Source organism: Lissotriton vulgaris, chromosome 11, assembly GCF_964263255.1.
Source record: "Lissotriton vulgaris chromosome 11, aLisVul1.2, whole genome shotgun sequence".
Taxonomy (NCBI): Eukaryota; Metazoa; Chordata; class Amphibia; order Caudata; family Salamandridae; genus Lissotriton; species Lissotriton vulgaris.
The window spans coordinates 460724593-460751320 of NC_141699.1; the positions used below are offsets into that span (position 1 = coordinate 460724593).

The 26728-nt window shown below is 43.2% G+C and overlaps 1 pseudogene; it reads left to right on the forward strand.

Moving 5' to 3' along the window:
• The first annotated feature begins 7439 nt into the window (after nt 1-7439).
• Nucleotides 7440-7825, forward strand: LOC147679975 (small ribosomal subunit protein uS14 pseudogene; annotated as a pseudogene).
• The last annotated feature ends 18903 nt before the right edge of the window (nt 7826-26728 follow it).

A 26728-nucleotide genomic window follows, 5' to 3' on the forward strand; every position in this document is an offset into this window, starting at 1 on the left:
CTCAGTTTTTTTTTATCAATTCACTAGTTATCTAAATTATGTAGATAATTCACCGATATTTGTGAAACTAGAAAAACACCCTGGTTGACACCACGAAATTGCAGCACATCTATCAGGTTTGCAAGGTCTCATAAACTCCGGTAGGTTGCAGCTGAACTGTAGTAAAGTAAAGACACTTGTATTCAGTGTGCTATACTTGATATCAAATCTACAGCACAGGGCCACCCTTCCAACCTCTCTAGGCCAGATGATTAGCCCCTCAGGAATGTATTGAATGGTTTTGTACAAACCTGAAAAATACACGGATCTAATGGGTGATAGATTTTCCAAATTATATTGAATAGTGATGTATTCATTGCAGCAAGACAAGCATATTCTGAACTGCTGTCCCCTAAAAACATATAGATTGTGACCAATGAAGAGCATTGACTATTTAAAGGGGGTAGGTGGTCATTCCATTTCAAACTTCTTGAAATATGATTTTTAGCTTACCTAACTATTATTAAAAAGATAAAAAGGGACTCTTTTAGGACTTTTTTGCATGTATCATGATGAACCTGAAGTCAACTTAAAAATCATCTAACAGATCGCTGTGCACTGTGGACTTTGCATTTTGGACTATCACAACCCTTTGCACGGGCTTTCCTGCTAGGTTATGTTTGACACTGGTGTGACTGCTCTAAGACTTTGTAGGTTTGCTGTATCTAGATCAGCGTTTTAATGACTGACAGGCACATGCATCAAAAGAAAAACAGGTCACTAATGGGCTGATTCTCAGAATCTCCCCTTTGCGACCAGTATTTTTGCTTTTGGGATGTATCATCCCAAATGCAAAAATCGCAATTTAAGTAATCTCTAAATTGCGATTACTTAAATTGTGATTGCATTTAAGGAATCGAAAATTGAGATTCCTAAAATGCAATGCATTAAAGTAAAACAAATAGCGATTTCGCTAATACGAGCCGCAAATTACAATCAATTTGTACTTGATGGTAATTGCAAAAACTTTGAAAATGCACTAAAGTGTATTTTTCAAAGTTCCATTTTACACACACACACGTGTGAGTGCAAGATGTACTCATATGCAGATTTCAGGGGTGCAAAGGGGTGTCCTTTTGACACCCTTGAAATTGCATGCGCAATTTGCGACTACCTATTAGGTACTCGCAAATTGCGAATGCAATTCCTATTCATTCCTATGAGCCTAGGCCCATAGGAGTGAATGGGAAGACATTCCTTAATTGAGACTTGCAATTTGTGAGTCGCAATTAAGGAATGTTTAGAAATCGCTATTTTGGGGGGATTTCTACATGCATAGGCTTTTGCAATTACTTAATATTCGCAATTAAGGAATCGCAAAAGCCTACCTTAATGCATGTACCTGATAAGGCCTTATTTAGAGTTGATGAACAGGATACTCCATCACAAACGTGGGAAGAAGTCCCGTCCACAGTATTACAAGTCCTTCATAGCCTAGGATGCATACAATACCATCCAAGGATATGCAACTCATTTTGGCAGAGTAGCCCATCTGCTAAACTCTCAATAAAACCATGAGTTACAACAAATTTTTTCAAATCCAGAAAATGTTTAACATTTTTTCTTTTCCCTTTTCAGTTGAAATAGTATAGATTCTGTGCCATAAAGCAGTAGTTCGTTTAGCAGAAAATAAACCCATTTACATAAAGACATTTTTGAAGCCTGTGTCTCGCAGATCGACAGCGTGATTTCCCTGGAAAAGCATGGATTTTTCCGATGAGGGAAGCATGGACTAAAACTTACTTTTTCGGATTCGTCTGTCATCGTTCTTGCCACCGCATTTCGTTCAGCTCGGCACATAACTAGATGTTTGCAATACTAGGGCACATTCAGAATGCCGCCTCAAGATACACGGCCCAGGAAGGAATATTAGTGTGAGCTCATCAGAAATGGATTTGTCAACAGGCCTACACTCTGCCAATATGCTATTAGCAAAATGGAGAACACAATGACATTAGTCTCGACATTTATTAAATGTATCTTGGGTTTATTGTTTCGCAATCTCATTCTGTTACTGTGGGGCCAGCCGCAAGCTATGATTTGGGAACAATGGTAGAAGCTCTAAATGCGATCTTCTACTGGCGACGGTGTTTTTTCGTGTGTACTTAAGTGCTAAAATGTTCCCACATCAGCAGGATTAACAATTTATGACGCACAGAAGTCTTAACATGATTATTTTGGGAGCTCTTGCATGGTGAATAATTACAAGTCAATTATAAATTGTATATTATATCTCGCTTATTTTGTAAACCTGTAATAAATTACAAAAACACATAATGAAAAAATAACTGAATACAATTTAAGAGTAGGGGCGAGGCTTGTGTGGAAATGTTGGCCTTCGCGTAGATGTAAATAAGTTCTGCTCCAGCGACCTGCCCATACATCAACTACGAGCATTACTGACCTGTCAGAAAGTCGACACTGTGGGATCTAACAACAAAACTGAAGCAGAGGAGTAGTAGTTAACATCCATAGAGCTCGTAATTCAAGACAAACACTGGTAGCTAGGGAACTCTATACTGCATTGCCTGTAGTTTCCACAAAGTATTTTCACTTGTTGCCACCTCCATAGGTAAGCGACCAAATGACCCGACTGCTCTGAATTAGGGTGACCAACTGGCATAGGTGCAAATTCAGGACAGTGTGTATGAAAATAAAGGACAAAGGGTTAAAATTCAGGACAAAAATTCAGAACAGGAGGTCAAAATTCAGGACAAAAGGTGAGTTTTACAGACACATCAGAGGGGGTTGTGCAATAGTATATAAGTAAGTAAATAGACAATCTCATAAGTACAAGTGAAAATAAGTTAATATTGGGTTTTGACAATTGTGCACTTCATAGTCTTTCAGTATGCTCGCAGCTTTAAGCAAATGTGCAAGTCTTTTTGTGGTAACAAAACCGCCGCCCCCACACCACCTTTCCAGCTCCCAGAGAAAACGCCCGATGCACGGTCCGGCCTTGGGACCACCCTCCAATGGTGCCCCTCATCTTCACATAGACCCTCTCTCATGTGTATTTAATTTCTTTTATATTGCTACTGATCCCAAGTATGTAAGGCAGAGTGTCGGAGTGTGTTACAACACACACATATTATGTAGAGCCAACGACTCATATAAATGTGAAAGTCAATGTATAGGAAATGTTGCTTAAGATAATGGGACTTACAATGAGTAATCATACTTTCATCCATCATTCAGTTTTTCACCATTCATTCTGTCCTTCCATCTGTGTGCCCATCCATGTCCATATTCAACCATTTACAAACCTATCCATCACATATCCTTAAATCCACCATTTCACTCATCCATCCCTCCTCCATCCTTTTACTCATCCACCCATTATCCATCCATCCATCCTTCCCCTTTCACCCTATCCATCCGTACACTCATCCATCCACTCTTCCACCCATCCATTCATTCACTCATCCATCCAGCCATTTACCTATCCAGCCATCCTTTCACTTACTCATTCATCCACCCAGTCACTCATCCTTCCACTCATTCACCCGTTCAGCCATCCATTCACCCATCCTCCCTTTCTCTCTCCATCCCCCTTCAACTTAGCCATCCATCCTTCCATCCACCCACCCATCCATCTACTCCTCCACTCATAAATCCATCCATTGAACCTATCATTCATCCATCCTTTCACTCATCCATCCATCCTTTCTCTCATCCATCCAACCTTTCACTCTTTAACTCAGCTATCCATCCTTTTGTCCATCTACCCACCCTTTCACTCACTCATTCAAACCTTACATCCCCCCTTTCACTCATCCGTCTATCCATTCACCCTTTCACTTATCATTCATTCATAAATCTTTATTTCGGCAATTTTATAGCGATAAACGATGTTCTGATAGTACAGTTAAAATACATTGCTTATAAAAAAACATGATATTGAATTAAAAAGAAAGCAGTATCTACAATACAGGAGCAAATAAATATCAAATCTGCACCATACATAGTATTGCACAAAAAACAGAGATTACAGACTAATCATCTATAGAAGGTAGTTTGCCATTTGCACATATAGATTTTTTCCGCCGCAGTGCTAAGGGGGCGGGGTGGCCGCGCGGCAGGCGCATGCTGGTGACGGATCCGCTCCGTCACCAGCTGCGGTTGCACTGTGCTCATGACGATTCGGTTCCATCACGGCCCGCCCGCTCAATATAACGTTCAGCGCAGGTGCGGAATCCACGCCGCACAGGTGTTCCGAGCTGGCTGGACGGAACCGCTCCATCATCAGCACAGCGCGACTGCGGCTGATGACGGAGTGGTTCCGTCACCAGCAGGGGAGGGGTTAAGGTGCCGATTTGTGAGTTATGCAAAGCAGCAAATATTTTGCTATCATAAAATAATTTGGCGCAAATGCTTACGTGAGATAACATTACATGCCACTTCAGGATCAGACCATAATAATGGTATTCCCAACCTGCCACGTTCTTTCTTTATGTACTTAAGCCAGGGAATTTTCAATAGGTTTGGTAGACTTAGGATCTCCTGAAGTTCCTGCCTGTAGTTATGGAGCTTATCAGTTCATCAATCCATCCATGAGTTCACTCATCCATCCACCCATTCACTCACCCATCATCCACCCTTTCACTCAACCATCCATCCTTCATTTCACTCATCCACCCTTCCATTCACTTACTTACTCACTAACCCTTTCACATTTTGACCTGCACCTTTGTCTGCAGAGTTGCAGACAGAAGAGACCCATCAAGAACCCCAGTCTCGCTATAGTTCCTAAAGCAAGGGGTGGGGTGGGGCCTGGGCAGGGTTCACATTGCCCCTGGACATAGGCAATCTGAAAAAGGTAGAAGGCATGAGTCATGCATGAGGCACAGTGCCTCGACGTGAGGCCACTGTGACATGGTGTTGTTTCCAGAGCTTTAAGTGGGTCCAAAAGGGTGTTTGATGTAAATAAGGGCGTGGCTTAAAACACCTCAGCTAAAAATCTGTGCTTAGTATAATGTGCTGACCGACTGGTATTTTTCTTGCTTCTCTCATTGCATCTAGATATATAATACAACAAGTAACGTTACATCTAGAACAAGTAACGTTACACCTACAACAAGCCAGAACTGTTGACTTTGTCAATGGTTGTTAGTTGCATAAAATAAAAAAGCAGCAACCATGGCTTCCTTGAATATAATATTGAAAATGATGAGACTCTGAAAGAACTATAATCCTTTCCTTTGAACTTCTTTCACCGCCTTCCTTTGATTAACTGGATTCTCATGTAGCAGTAGCATGGGCGTTTTTGCACTTCAATGTGACAGAATGTCCTGCCCTAGACTGAGGCTGGAGGAGGCCACCACATGCTGTGTCATTCTGTATGTGACAGTCAGCCGCATACAGAATGACAATGGGCGGGGTGGGACTGCTCTTGCACTCACAGGAGTGCGAGGCGGCCCCATCAGGGAGCTGAGGCCTGTCACAGGGGAACAGATCTGTTCCCTGCAATTACTAAAAATACGGACAAAAGGCGTCCGTAAAAGGGATCCTTATGGACAACAGACGTGAGGTCCAATTTACGGGCGGTCAGTGAAATTTATGAACAGTCGGTCACCCTACTCTGAATACCGCTTCTGAAGGCAAATCCGGAGGCCGAGAAGAGCTGAGTACAGACAGCGTACCCAGGCTGTGCGATGGTAGTTGACTCCCATGGAAAAACCAGATGAAGGAAATAGACAGGGCCGGACGGGGAACCACAACTAGCCCTGGCAAAGAGCTCGGCCGGCCCCCCCTCCCCACTCGGGGGGGTTGGAGGTGCCGCCGAGCTCTTTGCCGGGGCCGGTTTTCGGACGATTTCGGTACAGGGCCGATTTTGCAGCTATGCTGCAAAAACGTCACTGTAACAAAAATGGTCCCCAGGAGCCAAAAACCGGCGCCCACCCGTGCGGCGCACCGGGGGATTGCCCAGTGCCTGCTATAACCAGTCCTGCCCTGGAAATAGACCTGAGCAGTCTAAGGAGGCTAAACTCAAGCTGGCAACATAGGTGAGAGTGAGCCCAGGGAATTGGAGACAGTTGAACCTTACTAAACTGGTGTGAGTGCACCAAGAGATGAGAGAGAAGGTAGCAAGAGAGAACAGAGGCGAGGAAAGAGCAAATGGGCAAAATCTCCCTCGACACAAAGAACTTAGTCAAAGCAAGGCAATTAGAAAATGTGAAACAATTAAAGGATTGTGCAACATCAAGCTAAAAATTGCAGGTGACGCATGACATCTGGCAAGGCAGCGTGGCACTGTGGACAGACGCTTGGGAAAGCAAGCATTAGAAATGTAATAGGGCATGCATTTGTGAAAGTTAAAGCTATTGGTGTTGAAAATGAGAATGTTTAACTCGCAGAGCAAGTTTTGCTGTCCACTGTAATGATGGTGCTTGACAACACGGGGTCACGTATTGGACTGTTGAATATTCGTTGTGTTTTTTTATGCAGGTCCAGCATCGGTGTTCTTCTTAACGTGAAAAACATAGCAGAACGTATGATGGTGTTGGGCACACACATCAGGGTCGGGCAGGGGAACTAAATCATGAGGCTTAAGATTTTTTTTAAATTTGTATCTTTTGGAATATAATTGAGTGAGCCCGTTTCCGTAAGGATTGTATTTTTTTCTACTCCGTTTTTTTTCGGCAGAGAGTATTGGCAATGTGTTGAATTGTACTACACAGGCAGCATGTTTGGGCTTTATTAAGAAAAATCACAGTGGCGTTTTGGACTACTTTGGTCACTGGCTAACAGATGGATGGTGCAGGGTGCCATGGTGTACAACACAATGGCAGGGAGTGTGAGCACTTACCAGTATGAGTAACTATGTGACATGGTCGAGGGTGTGTGAGAGCTTTACAATAGACCCTAAAGGGGTGGCAGAAAGTTGTTGGTAGTAGATGATGGTTTGAACACAGGTATTGACCCATGATTTGGCTTTACTTTAATTATGTTTCAGAGGCCCCTGAAGTAGGGACCACATGTCCCTAAATGCATAGGGCACCACGTGAATAAGACAGAGTGAAATCAAAGAAGAAGATTGTATTCATAATTCATATGATTTTGTGTTTTTGGTAGCTTATTGTGTAGATTGAAGTGAATTTAATGGAATTCTCATGAATGATTTATAACTATCATATATGTGAACGAATAATAATGAAAATCCAAAGAATTTGTTTGAATATGTTGTTTAAAAGCTGTGCAAACATTGTGTAAAGATTGTGAAAAACTCTAGTTGACAAATACAGCTGTGCAAAAATGTTATTCAGGTACATGCATACTTGAACCTCAGTTATAAATTCAAGAATGGGGGTCTGGCAGCCTCCAGATACTTTGCAGCACGCCTAACAATTTTGAGAGAGATTGGTCAAGAGCCTATACATAGAGGAACAATAGTATTTTTCGCGATCTGTGAAAGAACAAGATGGGTCACCAGCAGCTCTACTGGAGCCACCCGAGGAAGTTCGGACAGGGTTCCCGATCCTGACGCGTTTGCTCGAACAAGCACGGACTGATTCGTAAGTATGGTTTGAACATGTGTCGCCAGTGTTTCAGGCAATATGCCTAAGATATCAGCTTTGTAAAGTTGGACTAAACTACACAAAAAAGGCTGCTGCGTGGACATCCAAGAAAGAGTGGCAAAGAAAAAGAAAGGAAAGCTATGGAGATGCACAAAATGGACTATGCTTCCACCATGTTTGCTTAGCATTTGTCATATTCTACATAAATGGCAGTCAATGTAAGGCTGGAATGTTGAAGAGGCTTTTTGCTCTGTGAACAGCTTGGAAATAAATGGAAGTAATCATGAGGTGAGCCATTGAAACCAATGGCCATTTGTTTCATAAGTGCACCTAATTGCCAGGCTGAACCCTTCCCTTTTACTACATGTACATCACCCCTAAGAGAAGCCCAAAGTAGCCCCATGGGCAGAGTGCAGTGTATGTGAAAGGTAGGACATGTGCTGGTGTGTTTTACATGTTCTGGTAGTGAAATACTGCTGATTTCTTTTTTCACTATTGCTAGGACGGTCTTTCCCTAGGTTATCATTGGAGCTGCCTTGTAACATCTTACAAGTGTAACTTCCTATTGGGAAGGGATATAGAATTGGAATCTGGGGTCCCTGAACACACAATTTAAAAACAACATATGTTAGTGAAGTTGGTTTTTAAATTGTGTGTTTGAAAATGCCACTTTTAGAAAGTGGGATTTTTTTTGCTTTCCCTTTCTGTGCCTCTGCCTGCCTGTGAAATCCACTTCGGAGGGAGGGTGACAGCTGGGCTCTTGTGAATATACTCCAGACAGTTACACAAAGGGAGCCAAGGTGTGCCTTGCAAATCCTGATGGGCCAAAACCAGGATGATAGGCCTTCCTGAGTTAGAGTGGTGGGAAGAGTTGTCACTGATACCTGATTATCGCTGTGCCTGTCCTCACACAAAGCTGTTTACACCCCATGTTGTGTGTCTGAAGCCAAATAAGGGAAAGGTAGCGTCTTGTGCACTAAAGACTTTCCTTTGAAGTGTGCCTACTTCAAAGGCAGAAAATGGTATAAGTACTGGAGCTTTGACAGCATGACTTCAGAACACTTCGGGACTAAGAGGAGATTCCGTCATGAAGAAGAGATGGAGAAGTTGTAGGAGGGGAACTGCCACTCTGTTTGTTGCTGTGTTGAGCTGGCGTGCTGCTTGCTGATTGTATCTTGGACAGTGAAAGGACTGGAGTTTTCTTTATTCATCCTGCTTGCCAAGGTTCTACAAGGCCTTGTGTGTGCTTGCCTCCTGTTGGACGTTTCAGGGAGATCAAAGCCTTCATCCACATCTTGTTGCAAGAACTGGGACTCTTTTGCTGTGAGTCCTGTGTTGCCAAGTGGTGGCAAAACAACTTCTGGGCCCTTGAAACGGATTGGTTGTGCTGTAACTCTAAGAAAAGCCACCCCGATGCCGCCATTGAAGCAGCTGCCTGCACCAAAGCCCTGATTGCTTGTGCCAAGCTACCAAGGGGGTAAGCAGGGGTTATCTTAGCTGCATAATCACCTTACCATGACTAGAATAATGGTCCCTATTTTGGCAGGGTGTAAACCACTGCTAACTAGAGAACCCCATTTCTATCAAAAGGGTAACTGAATGATAGAGTAAAACAGCACAACACTGGGTATGGCCAATACCTGAAGTTAGTAGAGCACAGCATGGGGGTAGGCACAAGAGAATGTTAGAGTTAAAAGACGTGGCCTGGACATAATAGAATACCAAGCAATAAATGGGGTTACCATAGGGTGATCTGTAGGGACCAGAACGTTTGCAGACGACTTGCATCGCATAACCAGTGACAAAACAATGGCGATGGCAACAGCAACGGCCAATAGAATTCTCATTCAATATTAAGGTTATTCAGCAACAACACAAATACAGAAAACCTGTGCAAAAAAAGGAGGAAGAAAACCCTGGCGCAGACAGTAAAAGGGAGCAGATGTCTACTAACACTGCTCAAGGAGGCTGTACTTCTGCATATAGACATCAACAATATTGAGATAAAAGAATATTGCGGACAGAATATGAAAAGATATGTGCATGTAGGAACGTGTAGATTTAATATTCCTAACTCCACATCCATGTAACTTGAAGATATATCTACAGTGTAGCTACATATATTCGGAGTTAGGTATAGAAAATCTCGACATACCTATCTGTCAATAGTTTTTGGGGATAGTTTTTCCTTTATACTCTGGCCGACTTATAATGTGGGTTTCCATATTCAGGATGCAGATCCCAAACAGCAGGTCATGCAAAGCTTCATGGGGCAAGTCTTCACTGGCATTTGGGTTAAAATTTACATCAGCCTAATTACACTTTCGCAAGAGGATGAAAGACACCTGAAAGATATGACAAACCGAGGAGAGGGTCGTCACTCTAAAGAAAAAGGCTGCTGAAAGTGTCCAAGTGTCTTAGACATTGAACACTACAGATCCTTGCTCTGCAGGAACAATGTGTGGTCCTACAAGAAAAGCAGGAGGTTTTGGACAATTGCTTGAAAAGAAACAAGGTCAGGTTCAGAGGAGTGGAACAGCAGGAAAGGACACAAGGGTCGATGCACAAAAGCTCTTTGTAGCAGGTAATGAGGAGCCTTGTGACATTCAAGCTGGGCAGAGTACACAGGACAGATACAGCCAGCAACTATAACTCCCTGTCAAAGGACATACTGGTGGGGATTCACTGCATTGAAGAGAAGGCTATTCTATGTCTGAACTTGTGAGAAGCAGAGGGCAATTGCACATCTACCAAGACCTTTCCATCATAATGCTGCACAACCGAAAAGCATTGAAACCAGCCACTGACCTCCTCAGGAGCAAAAGTATCCAGCACAACTGGCGGCATCTGTTCAAAATCGAATTCTCTTGTTTGGGATCGCAATAAAAATTAAGAACTTCACCTCCGAAATCCAGCAAGTCAACAAGGGCGTCCCCCAGGGATCAGTGCTCTCTCCTCAGCTCTTTTACATCTATATGGAAAAACCAACATCCGCTTTCACCTCTACGTGGACGACACACAGATCTATCTGGAAACTTTCTCTCTTAACGACATCCACAGACTAAATGATGTCCTGAATGATGTCCAAGAATGGCTGACAAATAATCACTTGAAACTAAACCCAGACAAGACTGAGACACTCCTCATCTCAAACAAAGAAGACAACCCTCAAATCACCGAGTGGCTAAAAAGACAATCGATGTGCTTAAAGGGAATCTCACTCTAGCTGACTCCGCAAAATCTCTGGGCATCACCCTAGACCCCAAACTATGCTTGACAAATCACATTAAGAACGCGGCAAAAAGTGCATTCTTTAACCTCAGACTCTTGAACAAAATCAAACCCTACATTCCCAACAAGGACCTCAAATTGGCCACGCAATCACTAGTACTGTCAAGACTGGACTATGGGAACGCTATCCTAACAGGCATCCCTAAATCGCACTTGGCACCGATCAAAACAACACTACATGCAGCAGCCAGAATGATCACTGGCATAAAAAAATCTGATCACATCTCCCCGGCACTCAAAGAACTCAAGTGGCTCCCAGCAGAAATGCATAGTATCTTCAGAACCGCCTGCCTAACCCACAAATCCCTCCACACCGGCAAACCTGAATACTTGGCAAATAAACTCAAAAAAGCAGGCCAAACCAGAAATCTGAGAAGCTCTAACTCCCTACTGCTCATCCTTCCTAAAACCAGAAAGAAAAGAGCAGAGGACTGCTCTTTCACAGGAAACGCCCCCAAAATCTGGAACTCTGGGGCATATTACCAAGCAATAGCGATAATTATCGCTATTGCTTGATTAGCGTGAAAAAATTATCGCCGAGCTGCGGCGATTTTTATCGCAGATAACCCTTGGTATTACCAAGGTTTATCGCAAATGCGATAAAAATCGGCCGCAATGCATGAATATCGCTGAAAAGTCAGCGATATTCATGCATTAGCGAGCTAATGCTCTTAGCCGTGTTATCCACCTCCCATTGGATAACATGGCTAAGAACTGCTCAGGGCAGGTGTTAGTTTTTGGAGATATTCGCGCTTAGCGCGAATATCTCCAAACGTTGGTAATAAGAGATAGCGATGTTAGCAACTGTTTCCAGTCGCTAACATCTTGGCACGCCCACTTTGCATGTCATTAGTGATAAATATCACTGACATGCAAAGTGGGTCCCATGATGGTCACTATCTCCTACTAGCTAGGTAATAGGTAGATAATTTTATCTCCGCTTTCTTGGCTTTTAAAGCCAAAAAAGCGTAGATAAGCCCCCTTGATAATATGCCCCTCTATCCCCCCGCACATCAGAACCATACCATCCTACGTGGAATTCAAGACTCAACTTAAATCCTTGTTCCTTATCCGTTCCCTAGGTTGTGGATAACACGGATCAGATAGCATCCCCTGAACTATGTGACTACTGATTCCTGTTACCAAAGAAGTTCTGCTGTCCAAATTTTCTCCTTCACTATTGACACTCGTTGACTGTTATTACTTTTCATATGTCATGTTCCTGCGGAGTATTTATCATTCTCTTACTGTAAAGCGCCCTGTTACCTTTGCGTCTTGTAGCGCTATAGAAAACATCCTAAATAAACAATTAAACCATTCAGAGAATCTCTTCAACTCCTGGGCATCCAGGAAGAGTAAAAGATCACCGAGTTGACCATCATGACAAACACTAACCTTATTGGTAGGACAGTAAGGAGCAAAATTAAGAGGAGAGACCCAAAGATGAGTGAACAATAAGCAGAGAGGACAGAAGCCATGCGTCACCACAAGCACTTCAGACTCGATAAGCAGGAAATGATCAGGTAAACACTCACTCTGAAAAATGATAAGAAAGAAGACTTATTACATTGCAGCAATATATAATGAAAAGAGTGTCAAGGGTTCTCGGAGACCCATATCCTTTATTGTTCAATAAGGAAAGGGTTGTGGAAGAGTGGGGTGAGTCGCCGTGTTGGAACTATATGGGGCAAAAGTAATATAACCATTAGCGAAGAAAGGGCCGGTAACAAGGTCTACAACCTCAAACCATCTCAAAGTCATGTGGGGAAGGTAGGAGGAGGCAAAATCGAACCACCGTCCTGAGAGGGCAGGAGAAAGGAGAGGAATGATGTAAACTTGGGTTGGGTTACAGGCTTAAAAGTTCAACACAGGATTGGGGATCAAGGGAGCTAAACTGTTGAGGAAGAGGTGGCGAGGAGGGAATCAACAGTGATTCACTGAGATTGATGGAACAGACATTGTTTATGGCATATGAATGAAGCTAGACAGATCAGAGCTGAAGTTAAAGGTGGCACGCCAAAAGTTAGTCTTGGAGATAGTGTCATAAATTTACTGTTTACAACCGTGGGGGTTGAGTAACCCCACTAGGCTTAGCTTATACTACTCCCCAAGCAGTATCTGACTTCCGGCATGAAGGAACCAGGAGGTATATACATCTTGATATCCAAACAATTGCCATGCTCTGTCCAAGTCATGAAAAGGTCCAGTGCAAAGAGGGATACTGTTGAATGGGCAATTATAGGTATTCCCACTGCCCCTTGCATCCATTTATTTTACAAATGTGTGCCAAGAAGGTTTCCTATGTGCTATACTGCAGAGTGGTGAAGGCCACTGAACCACCTGAAATAGGAGGAGATTTCGATATGGGTATAGATGCACTTAAGTATCAGAATAACCAGAGGAATGGGAGACAAGCACTTATAACAGCATGAGGGAGAGGGGGGCGGATGTAGACACAAGCATCCCATAATGCATGATTATTAACACACACACTAGTAATGCTCTATAAATGATGTGCTACTAGATACACGCCTGCCGGGATCTCTGAAGTGGAGCATGGTCTGGTCATTCGGTCTGGCAGTGGTCCAGTTTCAGGCACGCCACAAGGACTGCATAAGATGTTGAACTCAAGAACACAAGATAGAGCTGAATGATTCTCTGCTCAAAGACCTGGTAACTATTTGGAGAATCAGTAAAGACATCTGAGACTATTTACCACATAACACCTCAGGAGAGATGTCTCCTGAAGTGAGATGGATTTTGCTTGAAGTAGTGCTCTAGGAACTTTTAAAACAGAAGCTGCACAGACGAAAAGAGAGAAAAAAGCACAAACAAAGTCCATACGGTGAGGTTTATTGACAAAGGAAGAACATCACAAACAAAGCCAACCACAGTGCGTCTGGTGGAAAGTCCTAGGGGTATGAGGCCAGGTCAGACTATTGGACATGGAAAAAGTGGAATACATTCTTAACCACTTAAACCTATAAATATTGTGATGGGCCAGTATGAAAGGGGCACTATTTGCTGGTCAGCGAGGATTCACAATCACATATCTGAAATCGAAGGGGATGTGAGGCACTGGGTAGACTCAGAAGAAAAAAAACTGTAAGAGCTTTCAAACGTCTATCAACTATGATTAAATGGTATAGAGACACTACTTGGAAACAACATCCCTAGCTCAGATGAGGACAGATGACTGACAACCCCAAAACTCAGAAATCAGATAATCTATCATGAAAGAACAAAAATGGTATTATTCATTGAAAAACTCAAACTAAGGAAGTCACTGGGCCGAAATGTGTTAACAGCCGGTTTTTAAAAAACATTGACCTAAAGCGTGCTTAAATGGTCCTAAAATTATTCAGTGCTTTAAAATAGATGATTAAATGCCTAGCACAAGGGATGCCACAATTTAACTTTAGAAAAAGCTAGTGAAAGACCCTGAATCGTGGTTCTTTTATAGACCAATTTCCTGATTGAGGATAAACTAGAACATTTTTATTGGGGCCTTCATAGGCAGAGTCAAAAGATCCTGTTCAAATGTATTCCCCTGTACCAGGCAGGCTTCATTAAGGGGAGACAAAGAGTGACAACATCAAAAAAGTCCTTCACCTCATTTATAATTAGGAGAAACAGTGGAAGCAGGTGGTACTGCTGTTTTTTGGACGCTGAAAAAGCTTCCGACAGGGCCAAGTTGGTGTTCATGATTGCAGCACTTCTACAAATGATCTTTAGAGAGGAATTGATATGTTGGATCTTGGTGAGATATATGTCAGATAAGGTGCAATTTACAAAACCTATTAGCATGTGTAGAGATGTAAACCAGGAGAGACCCTTGTCCTTATTTCTTTTTTTGCATCTATGTAGAACCATTAGCACAAAATATCAGATGCAATGCAGCACTGTGGAAATCAAATTAGGAATAGACAAATTTAATCCAGGGCTATTTACAAATTGTTTACTCTTGGCCCCATAAAAGACCGTTGTATCCACGGTGGATCAGTTACAGGAATTTGGCAGGTTACATGCAGCGGCAGGATTAAAAATGATTCTTACAAAAAAAGAGAGACGGATAGTATCACCAGATAGGAAGCACCTGAACACCTACAGTGAACCATACCATTCTCTTGCATATACGTAACCAAGGTGTTAACATAGCAGCCGCAATGTGGAAGAGGGCATGTAGAAACTATAAGACCCTCTGCCCACTCATCAAAGTTACACTCCCCAGCTGGAAACTGATGTGACATTATGGGTAGGGTAGATAGCAGGAGTCAAGATCATGGGACTCTCCTGGATACTTTACACCTTCCAAGCATTACCCTGGATATGGCAAACACGGCTCTGTAAAATTCAACAACTACTAGAGAGGTATATCTGGGCAGGAGGGAAGTCAAGAATGATAAAAGCACAAAGAACAGTGTTGTTGAAGGAGTGGGATCCACGCACCTTAAACGTAATTCGCTCCTATGAGGTCACTCGGCTTCATTTTCTGATGGAATCAGTCATGAGGGGAAACAGAGAAGGATTGGGGCATGGTAAATCTCACTTTGGCCGGGAGACCGTTGATGGAAGTCCTATATACACAGAAAATCCAACAAAGTGGGAATCTAAACAAATCGTATAATCAATTTGAGGGGGGAGAGAGAGATCGGATCCTTTCAGACTCCATTTAATTATTCATAATCACAAAGGGGAAAGGATCACTTGTCCTGCGTAAACCAAGGTCTGCAGGTAGGTAAGTGGGTGTCTCCCAATAAAAGACCCTCATACACGCGTTTTTTTTATTTCTCGTAGAGGTATATGATGTGTCCCCGCTTATTTTAAACACGTGAGTGCGTAATCCGTGGGTCGATTTTTCGTGTGCACCCTCCTCCAGGAGGCTTTACCTTTGGTTGAGGCAGTAGTGATCGTGAATTGGTGAGTGAAAGGTGGTGATATCTTAAAAATTGTCCTAAACAACCAGTGTATCAATTTTTAATAAATCTGGAGTTTGGACAGATGTAAAATTCAATTTGTGCGGCTAATGAATCGATTATGAATTCTAGCGCACTCCATTAGTGAAAAATCGAGGTCGACATGTTTCAGCCTTAGATGCCAAATGGTCAGTAGGCTTTCATCAGGACCAAAAAAGTGGTGCAGTGAATAAAAGTGAAAGAATAGGTAAATTTATGACCTGATTCTTTAAGTAGTAGAAGGTCGCATTGTACCTGTAAAGAGAAGAGAAACATGCACACAGCAACAACATATAGGGAAAAGGGAATGGGAGGAGACAACACAATTGTGTACAATTGTACCATTTTATCACTGATTTGCACAAGAAACTAAAAAATGGCAATACTTTTTGCAGAATCACAGTCATTTCAGACGTCAACTTAATCAATCTCATGCCATAGTGAATAAGAGTGATTTTGCTATACTGTAGTGCGGTGCCCATAGCTGTAATATTATCCGTGTCAGATACGTCTTTATGGTACTGATAACTTTGGTGATGACTTAACGTGTCGCTATCAGGTGATGATGTAGTGCTCTTTGGGTTTTTTAATTAAAACTCTATAGCGGTTCTAACGGTCTCTTTTTATAGTTTGATGAGACCTAGTGGAATGACTTCGAGGGAAATGTCGCTTAATACTGTGTGCAACTTGTGTAAAAAAATTGCGCGCTATGTTGTAATGGTGGAAATGCTGGGCGCATAATGGTCGTAATCAGAGCCTACCTCTACGTTTTGGAGGATTTGCTTCTTCGGGTAGAGGGGCGTTCAGAGGGAGGTTATACTGTAGGGATAGAGCACTCGTTAGTTTCATTATAAACAGCGGGACTAATTGCGGTTTTAATCCCCATTGCACGGCGATGCCGCGTGTTACCTCAATCCTTCTCCTCTGGTCTTGCAGCTTGTGCTGTCTCTGCCACTCGTCGCCCGGAACTCCTCGTGAGTTGTATCTGGTTCAATTTGTGGGATACCACGGTGATAGAAGAGACGACAGATTCATTGTTACATTTGCGGTTACCAAAGTAAAGAAGTTACATATTTTTACAGTGAGAGCGATAGGCACTTTCCTTACGTTGTATTCCAATATTAGAACAAATGAGTGATTATGATCAAAAAAATAAGAATATTCGGGTCATCTGTTACTTATGTGAAGCTGTGGTTATTTGAGCAATTGGGTATAAGTTATAATATTTAGGGGCATATTTTGTTTTAGCACTCAGTATATATTTGTCCACTCTTGGCGGTAATGGCTATATTTTCTGAAGTAGCGAGTTCTGTGAGTTTTTAAGATCTTGTGGTAAATATTTGATTTACCGTCTTAATTTCTATGCAGGTAAGTACTTAAACAAAAATAACTCAATCGGAAAGAAAAAGGCAGAGTCCGTGGTGTTAGAGTTCTTAGGGGTTTTATTCCTTAAAAGGAATGGGTCAGGTTCTGGATATCGGGTTCCTGCCACCACAGGGGTGCAGGAAGGGATAGAGCATAGTTTATTGACATTACATTACTTTTATACTTAATATACACAATGGAAGTCAATGCAGAAGGCGTAACAGCTGAGAGAGACAAGATAAAGATGCACACGTGTTGGTAATACGTAATCAGAAGGCGTGAACTAAGGCGTGCACAGAGGTGTGTTCTAGAAACGTCACATGTAAGTGTCAGAAGTGGGTGGCTCTATGACAGAATAGTGCAGAGTCAGCAGGAATCGATAGCTAGGATGCGCGCGCAGCTGCATGACGTATGACTGACGTAAAGTTGGAGGGTGCAGGGGACTTGACATTTACACTAGAGGAAAGAGACAGAAGTCTGGCATGTCAGATCAACTCGTTCCTATATCATATCTGATATCTGATGTTTGGGAACCATATTATCTGGACGGAAAAGGTCTCTCGGACAGAAGCTATTCTATACTGACTGTGAGTGCGTGTATAAGCGTCTAAGTGTCTACATGAGATGCGAGGGGGCATGGGCCTACCATGGTAACAGAGACTATGAATTACTTGGACGGAGACAGTGAGGCCGGGCCCTTTGCTCTGCAGCTGGAAGGATGTTTACTTAAACTAGTAGGCAGGAATGTAGTTTTGAGGAGCGGAACAGATAATTCGAAGGTTGAATACAGTCTTGGCAGGCAACAGGCTGAGCTAAGCGCCGTGAGCCGCGCAGGGAGTAAGGCAGAGGTCACGGGTACAGAGGCCGGCTCAGGCTGAGGCATTTCAGAGTCTGAAGGCAGGAAAAGGCTCGATGGCAGAATTCAGGGCCTACTTTGCCTGGGCTGGAAAACGTGTAAAGTACACCACAAAAAGACGTTGGCAAGGCATACTTAGAAACGGACTATTCAACCCGTTCAGGGTGGGTCTGAAAGAGGACATGTTAACGTTGGACGCAAATGTGTTTGCGTCTTCATAGCTGGCACAGGAGGGAAGTTACATGCACTTTAAGTTCGTACATGGAGACGGTGGGGTACGTTAGGGAACATTTCTTGACCATAAAATTTATATTTCCTCATTCCCTCCTTGTTCCCTACGGACCCTTCATGATATATCGATCCTCATGAACCGTTCAGTTTGTTCACGTAACATCATTTGCTCTTCTTTCTTCTTTTCGCGTTTGGCATGAAAGCTGGAATGCGGAATACATGATGTGGCGCACAGACCGCAAATCGCTGGCCCACATTGTAGACATAGACAACAACTGAATACTATGACAAGGGCAATGCCTAGGAAGGATAGGATCTTCCATCCCCAAGCAGTCAACATTGTCCAGAACCAACCGGACCAAGTCCAGGTGCCTGGATTCTGATGTATCAAACTTGCAATTTTATGAAGACGGGTGATAGCTTTATATACAGTTGGCACGTTTTCTGGAATGAAAACACAGCAACTTGACCCGATGACCTTACAAGCTCCGCCTCTATCTGCCAAGATGACGTCAATAACGAGACGGTTCTGAAGAACAACAACCCGCATGGCGGACTGCTCCTCTGTTAAGTTACCTAGAGCGGAGGTAGTTTCATTCACTACTGCTTCGAGGGTTCTAGTTAATTTACGTATCAGTTTACTATTGAAAACAGCACCTAAGTAGGGGAAGAAACCTTTATTAAAGTCGGTATATTGCTCCCATGCCGTTTCAGTATAGTCGACAATCGGGAGGTCTCGTCTGAGTCTACTGTTTACTAGATTTGTATTTCTGTGATAATCAGGAGGAGCTAGAAAAACAGGGGGCAGAAGGAAGGCAATGTAACAGGTACCATCCCAATCTAGGGGTAAACGTATGTATGCGGTATGGCCACAAACAAAGTAGGAATGACGAGTAGCCTTAAATGTAGACCTGCCCTGATCACTGAATTCGATCACAGTGGTACATTTACTATGACCTAGGTGCACTGAACCCTTCTTTCTGAGACATAAATCACCAGTGACTGGTAATACTGACATAGCAGGGAGAACTGGGGCAGCTTCGGATTCAACAGTAAGAATCATGAGGTTAAGTGTGTAATTGCCTAATCCATATACTTCATTTTCTAGATCAGTTCCTGTCCTAGTGGGAAGTCCCTTCTTGTCAGGGTAGCAGGCGTTAAGCAAAACTAAGTTCAGGTTTCCCCAAACCCAATTTCCTACAAAAATAGCAATATCAGAATCTAAAGAATTAATTAATCTGAACCATGCACCACAGGAGCCATTGTGAGTGAATGGGTACGGAAAAAGAGGCAGAACTCCCTTGTATTTCTGGTAGGGGGGGAGTCGGCCACATATCCAACAGTTGGTAGCATTGTTAGTCTGATGGGAGTGATGTAACATACTAATGAATGTATTGTTGCGCAGCGCAAGTCTGTAAGATAACTCATGTAGGGTAATCTGCTAAAAGAATGTTCGGCAGAGACATTGTAAACAGATGGTGTATGCTTGAAGATAGGGTAATATACAGGCAGCAATATACTAGCAGCAATAATCAGAAGGCTCAGAAAGAACAAAATTAATAATGTCACTATACAGCGACTACGGAGTGATTTACAGTATGCACGTTTCTTGAATCGCCTCTCTCTCTCTCTATCTCGATCTAGGGGATACATGTCAGAAACTAATTTAACCGATTCACCTAGGGGAGGACTTAAACAATTAAACTGTCTGACTTGCTAGATCGTAATTTAGTTCTGTATTCTTCTTGCGGAGTTTTCTCTCTTTTGGCAATTTTAAAGTCACTAGAATCTAGGCAGTCCTTTGAGGGGGTGGAAGAGTCAAGTTCGGGTAAAAGTTCGTTGCTTTTTTTATATGACTCGTGTGGATCCACCCCTTGCGGCCTTCAACCTTGATAGCGGTCCTCGTGGTCAGAAGGACGAGCTTCGGCTCCTGCCAGCGGGGCTCCAGCGGACTCCTCCTATCGAAGTTGCGGATCAACACCGTGTCCCCTGGACGGACATCGTGCGGCTTTACATCAGTGTTGTCGGGAAAGTCTGCAGCAACCTGTGAACGACATGATTGGAGTGCAGACATCAAGGAGGCAAGGTAATCTGTCAGCATATTGCAATCAACATCAGTTATTTTCTTAGGCATGGGCGTCCCCCACATATTTGGTGGCCTGCCAAAAACCACCTCATACGGGGATAGCCCTGATCTCGAATGAGGAACCATCCTCATGTAGAATAATGCAACAGGCAGGGCAACTATCCAGTCGACCCCTTTCTCTTTACAAACTTTAGCAAGGCGGGTCTTTAGTGTCTGATTATGCCTTTCTACAAGGCCAGCTGCCTCGGGATGTCGGACGCAATGGAATTTCCACTGGTATCCTAGTAGGAGTGAAACCTGCTTCATGAGCTCGGACGAGAAGGGCTGTCCGTTATCTGAGTACACGATACGAGGCAAGCCGTACCGTGGGAAGAATTCTCGAACCAGCTGTCTGGCAGTGGTCGGAGCAGTGTAGTCTGGGACTGGATATGCTTCGGTCCAACGGGAAAGTGCACAAACAACTACGAGGACATACTTGAATCCTCGACATCGGTCCATCTGGATATAATCCATCTGGAGGACTTCAAAAGGATGATCGGGAGGATGAAATCCACCTTGCTCTACAGGAACGCTTTTACCTGGATTGAACTGACAACAGATCATGCAAGTACGCACTTTCTGTTTTGCTGCCGCTCATAAATGTTTGTTGTACCAGAGATTCTGTAAACTGTCTAACATGGCTTTTTCTCCTAGATGAGCGGGACTATGTGCAGTATTTATTATGACTTGAACCATAGAGTCGGGGAGAAACCATGTAGATTTTCCCTTCGTCATCCATCCCTGATCTGTCTGGATCCCTCCTAGTTCAGTCCATTTCTTGATTTCATCTGGAGTGGCATGTGTCTGAATATCGATTACATCTAGTGTGGGATTATAATCTTTGTCACATCGGTTGTCTGGGTGTGAGTCAATGCTGTATGCTTTGCTGTTTGATCTGCCAGGTCATTACCTTGGGAAGCAGAGTCTGTAACTTTAGTATGTGCTTTACACTTCATGATGGATATGCCCGAAGGCAGATGTATTGCTTCTAACAGTGCTTGAATGAGGAGACCGTGTTGAATCTTGGCTCCGTGGGAAGTCAAGAAACCTTGTTCTTGCCATAACATTCCGAAGTCGTGTACGACTCCGAAAGCATAACGAGAATCAGTGTATATGTTAACATTTCTGTTCTTGGCTAGTATACAGGCTCGGGTCAGAGCGATGAGCTCTGCTGCTTGAGCAGACAGTGTGTCAATACGGTGTGTTTCTTTGACTTCAGTTTCAGTGGTTACTGTGTATGCGGCCACTAACTCTCCTGTACTTGTTCTCATGCATGAACCGTCCACATAGAGTGTCAGGTCTGGGTTGGTCAGTGGAACATCTGTTAAGTCTCGTCTGGGCTTTGTTACTGCATTAATGATCTCTATACAATCGTGCGGGCTGAATCTGTTATATTTGAAGGTAACAATGTGGCAGGATTTAGAATGTTACAGCGTCTGATTTCTATGTGGGGCTGGAATAGTGTCAATTCATAACCTGTCAATCGTGCTATAGTCAGGTGTTGAGTCTGAGTTCGGTTTAGAAGGACCTCTACAGAATGTGGAACTTGTACTGTCAATGGATGTCCTAATACAATTGAGTCGCTCTGTCTAATTGCTAAGGCTGTCGCTGCGACTGACTTTAAGCACGCAGGGAGTGCCTGGGCTACTGAATCCAATGTACTCGAAAAATAAGCGCAAGGCTTATGTGAACCTGCTTGATCTTGAGTGAGGACAGACAACGCTGTACCATCACGTTCTGTAACAAAAAGTGTAAAAGGTTTGCTGTAACATGGTGTCGCTAGAACTGGTGCTTGACATAGAGCTTTCTTTAATTCTTCAAAAGCCTGTGTATGTTCCTGAGTCCAAGGAAGGGCAGTCGAAGTCGCTGCCTCCTGTGTTGTCAATTGAATGAGTGGTTTAGCTAGAAATGCATACTGGGGAATCCATTGTCTGCAGTACGAGGTGAGGCCTATAAAAGCCCGCACTTCCTTTTGTGTCTGGGGTTGTGGCATATTTACAATTAACTGGATGCGGTCAGGAGTGAGCTGTCTCCCCACTTTGGACAGTAAGTGACCCAAGTACACAACTTGCTGAACACAGAATTGTAGCTTCGAAGGAGACACCTTGTGTCCCTTGTCGGCCAGAAAATGTAAAACTGTCAATGATGCTTGTTCACATTCGGGTTCACTTCGTGCGGTGATCAACAGATCATCGACGTATTGCAATAAGGCAGTGTTAACTGGCATTTGGATACAATCAAGTTGTCTTTTCAGTGCTTGACTATAGATGCTGGGGCTTTCTGTGAATCCTTGAGGTGCGCGTGAAAATTTGAAACTTCGTCCATTTAAACTGAATCCGAAGAGATATTGGCTCTCTGGATCGATGGGCACACTGAAGAAGGCGTTCTTGAGGTCAATTACAGTAAAGAACGTCGCTTCTGAATCAATAGCAGTCAATAAAGATGAGATGTCGGGGACCACAGGGTACTGTGGAACAATGCATTTATTCAGTTCTCGTAAATCAATCACCAGCCGATATACTGGCGGTGCACTGGGATCAGTACGTTTAAGAATCGGAATGATAGGGGAATTACAGATATTGGAGTCGGTCTCTACGACCACTCCTTGGGCAATAAGCTCTTCAATGATTTCCAGTAAAGCCACTACAGCATCAGGTGGTAACTTGTATTGTCTGATTCGTGGTAAAACAACTCCTGGTTTGAGTGTAACACGGTATGGTGTAATGTGCATGCAACCTACATCGGTTGGGCCTTGTGCCCACAGGTGCTCAGGTACATTTTTCAATCTGACATCGAAATCTCGTAATACATAGTGACCCTTAAAGTCACGCAGGAAAAGTCTAACTCCTTCCGGAGAGCAACATATCACGGCTCCTAGAGCCTTCAGTGTCTTTATTCCTAACAAGTTTTCTGGACATGATTTCGTGAGTAACAGGTCTGTAACACGTGATAATGGACCTACTGCTAAGGGGACGGGTTCTGATACTTCATTTACAATAGGCTTTCCTGAAAAACCAAGGGAAACATTCTGTGAGCCTGAGAGGGGTGCCCCTGGGACTTCATCATGGCTGATTGTGGTGCGACTTGCCCCTGTGTCAATTAAAAACTTTCTGTCTTTTCCCAATACCTGACTATGTACGTAAGGACCCTCTTGATCTACAGGAATCTCAATAAGAGGCAAGCCAACCTCCCTCTCCAGGCTGTTTCATGTGTATCGCTGATAATCGGGATAATCAGATTGGGCATACTGGTACATTTGCTGTGAAACTTGCTGAGTCGCGGCAATGGGCTGTGGCTGTGATACTGCTACGGTCTGGGCGGTGTGTGATGAAGCATGTATAGGTTGTGTATTCTGTGAAGTCTGTGGCTGGACCTGGTCTTGTCTAGGCTGACGCGGTCTTTCTTTAGTTTTACCTGTCGCTATATTGTGTTTCAGGACTGGACATTCATTTACGTAGTGGCCTGGCTGCTTGCAATAGTTGCATGTCCCTTTAACGGGAGCTGCTGAGTTATTTGTCTGTGTCCCACCCTTTTTCTGACCGTCAGCTGGTACTGTCTGGGCAACTAGTATTTTCATTTTCATGTCTTTCATACGTCTTTGTTCATGTTCTTGTTCTTCTCTAATTCTGTTCTGATGATATTGTAACATTTGTAACATCTGGGATGGCGTATTTGCTTGCCATGTACTTTCGACTTTATATACTCGATTCTTAACCTGCGTTAGGGAATTTTCTACTAATTTACTTACAAAAAGGTGTGGGTATGATTCGCTACTTGGTTTCAGGCCACTATTAATAATGAAACATTTCTCGAATCTTGAATAGAAGTCACTAGTATCTTCGTCGTGTTTCTGTTTACAGGCTGAGATCGCGTCCCAGTCTTCCTTTTTAGTTGTCAATAATCTTGGCAAAACCTGTACTATTAAACCTGGTAATGCTTTAGCTTTTTCCCCAAGGCCTAGCCCTGGAGTACGGAGTTTTTCCTCGTCCTCTATTTCAGCCCATATAATCTTTTTCTCTCCCACCTCCCATTCTTTTTCTTTGAGTTTCTCGTAGATGCCAGTAGGCAACAGTACTTTTAACAATTTCATAATATCCGTATATGTGTAGTCTCCCATAAGTAACATGTCCTTAAGTTCTCGGTGAAAACCTGCAGGGTCTTTATCGTGACAGGGTACTAGTTTCTTCATTTCTAACAATTCTAACTTGGTCAAAGGTGTGTACACATACACGCGTTTCAGAGTATTATCTGTTCCCATAACTGGGTGTACTTCTCGTAAAGGATTCTGTCTGTCCAAATGTTCCATATGAAACATTTTTCTTTCTGGGGGCGGAGCTGAAACATGTTGAGGGCCTAAGAAAGCGTTATATCTGTGTCGTTGCTCTAGAATTATTTGAATCAGCTTGGTACTTAGGCCTCTCCATCTATTCATAAGTAATGCTTCTAATGTATCGGGTAAGGGACCTGGGTCCGAATGTTCGTTTCTGTATAGCGTGAGAAGGTGCTGAATCATGTATACACTCGCTAATTTCTGCTCGTCTGGGGAAAGGTTCAGAAAGGTCTGTGCTACGGTGTCATCATTGTATATGCTAGGATTGTCAGCCCATAATACTGCTGACCGGGCTAGTTCTTGTTCATCCGTAGAATTGAGTACATGGTACCCCATTCGTTCTTGAAGCATTTTATCGGTATCTTGAAACAGATATTCAGAAGAATTTGGTTTTGATATACTAGACAGAAAAACTCTCTTGCTTTCTGGGCGAATACCTTTCCTAAGGTAATTTCCCTTACCTACGTACGCTATTGTTTCTTTAGGTTGTTGTTCGGGTTCCTCTCGTTCTTCCTCCTCGGAGGAATCAAGCCGGTTCCTATCTGCTTCACTTTCTTGTTTCGTTCTTTCATGTATCTCTATAACTTCTTTCCTGATCTTTTTGTACATACTTGCTATACAAGTCTGTTTATCGTGTTTTCCTTCGGCTATGTTCTGGCCCCACTTGTTTAGTGCATCCAATTCGTCCTGGTCCACCCCAGGCCTGTCTCGTTCTCTTATTAAACAGTTTATTAAGAATCGTAATATACAACCTTGAGTGTCAGTTTTCTGGTAAGCCAGGGCCTCTTTAATACAGTCAGGATCTTCCCCAGTCTGGATAAAATGGTATATTCTATCTAGGTGATCAGTCATTCCTGGGAACATCATTAAGTAATCCGTGACTTTTCGTAAACGTAGAGATGCTAATAACATCCTATCGTCTTTACCGGGTACTGGATCATATCTGCAAACTGGAAGGGGTTCTTTAAGCATGTCAAAATTTGTGGCTCGGGGTGTACGGTTCTTTAATATGTCCCTTATGTTTAACCTATGTTGTGGTGGCGGGGTCTGGTTACCCCCCGTCGCACCTCCAGAGGCGGATGCTCGAGCATGACTTGTCTGTGGGGACTGTGTAAGTAACTGAACTGGCGTTTTTCCTGGGTCAGGCCCAAACGGATTCAGGGTATTTATCTTAGGTGTAGGAAGTGGTGGAGGAACTGGTGGAACAGGATTCCGGACGGGTGAACTTTGTTGTGCTAAAGGCGGGACATGGTCTTGGGGTGGGTTGCCACCTCCGTCACCATCAGCAGGTGGTACCTGGGCAGGTGGATTGGTGTAAGCGGGAGCTACGTCATCTAGATAGGAGGCAAGGAATATGTCCTTTGTAGTTCTGTGATTTACTTTAGTTGGAACCAATGGCGGTGGCAGAGCTTTCGGTATTTCTGAAGTGGCCTCAGGCGAACCCTCGGTCACTAGGTACATGCCATTCACAAGATTATTTCGCATGCGGTCTACTTGTTCTGCCTTTACTCGGATCCCCTCATTAACTAAGTCGTTTTCTCGGACTTTATCTGACTCTTCTCTATGTCTGTCTTCTCTTCGGAGTGCTTTTTCAGCACGTTTATGTGATTCTTTACGCCAAAATTCTATGGCGTCTTTCTGAGATTGTCTGGCTTTCTTCTTCCATAGCGCTTCTTCTACCTTCAGGATGCACTCGGCATCCCAAGTTCCTGTAACGGGCCATCTGTGTCTTTCTTCTAGGTGCTTAGTATAATCGGCCCATAAATCTAGATACAGTATGGCATCTAAGCCATGTTTATGATACATAAAATTTCCAGGAGTGTCCCTAGGGGGGATAGGAATTTCTTCCTCTAACATCCCTTTCCTAGTTCCTATCTGTCTTAACTTATTGAAAAGCGGCATCTTGTTACTTAGTACTGGATACTCGATACTTGTTACTTATTTCTGAAAACAGCTAGTTACACAGAAACACATTAATCACATGAAACATTTTGAACACATATTACTACCCTTTACACT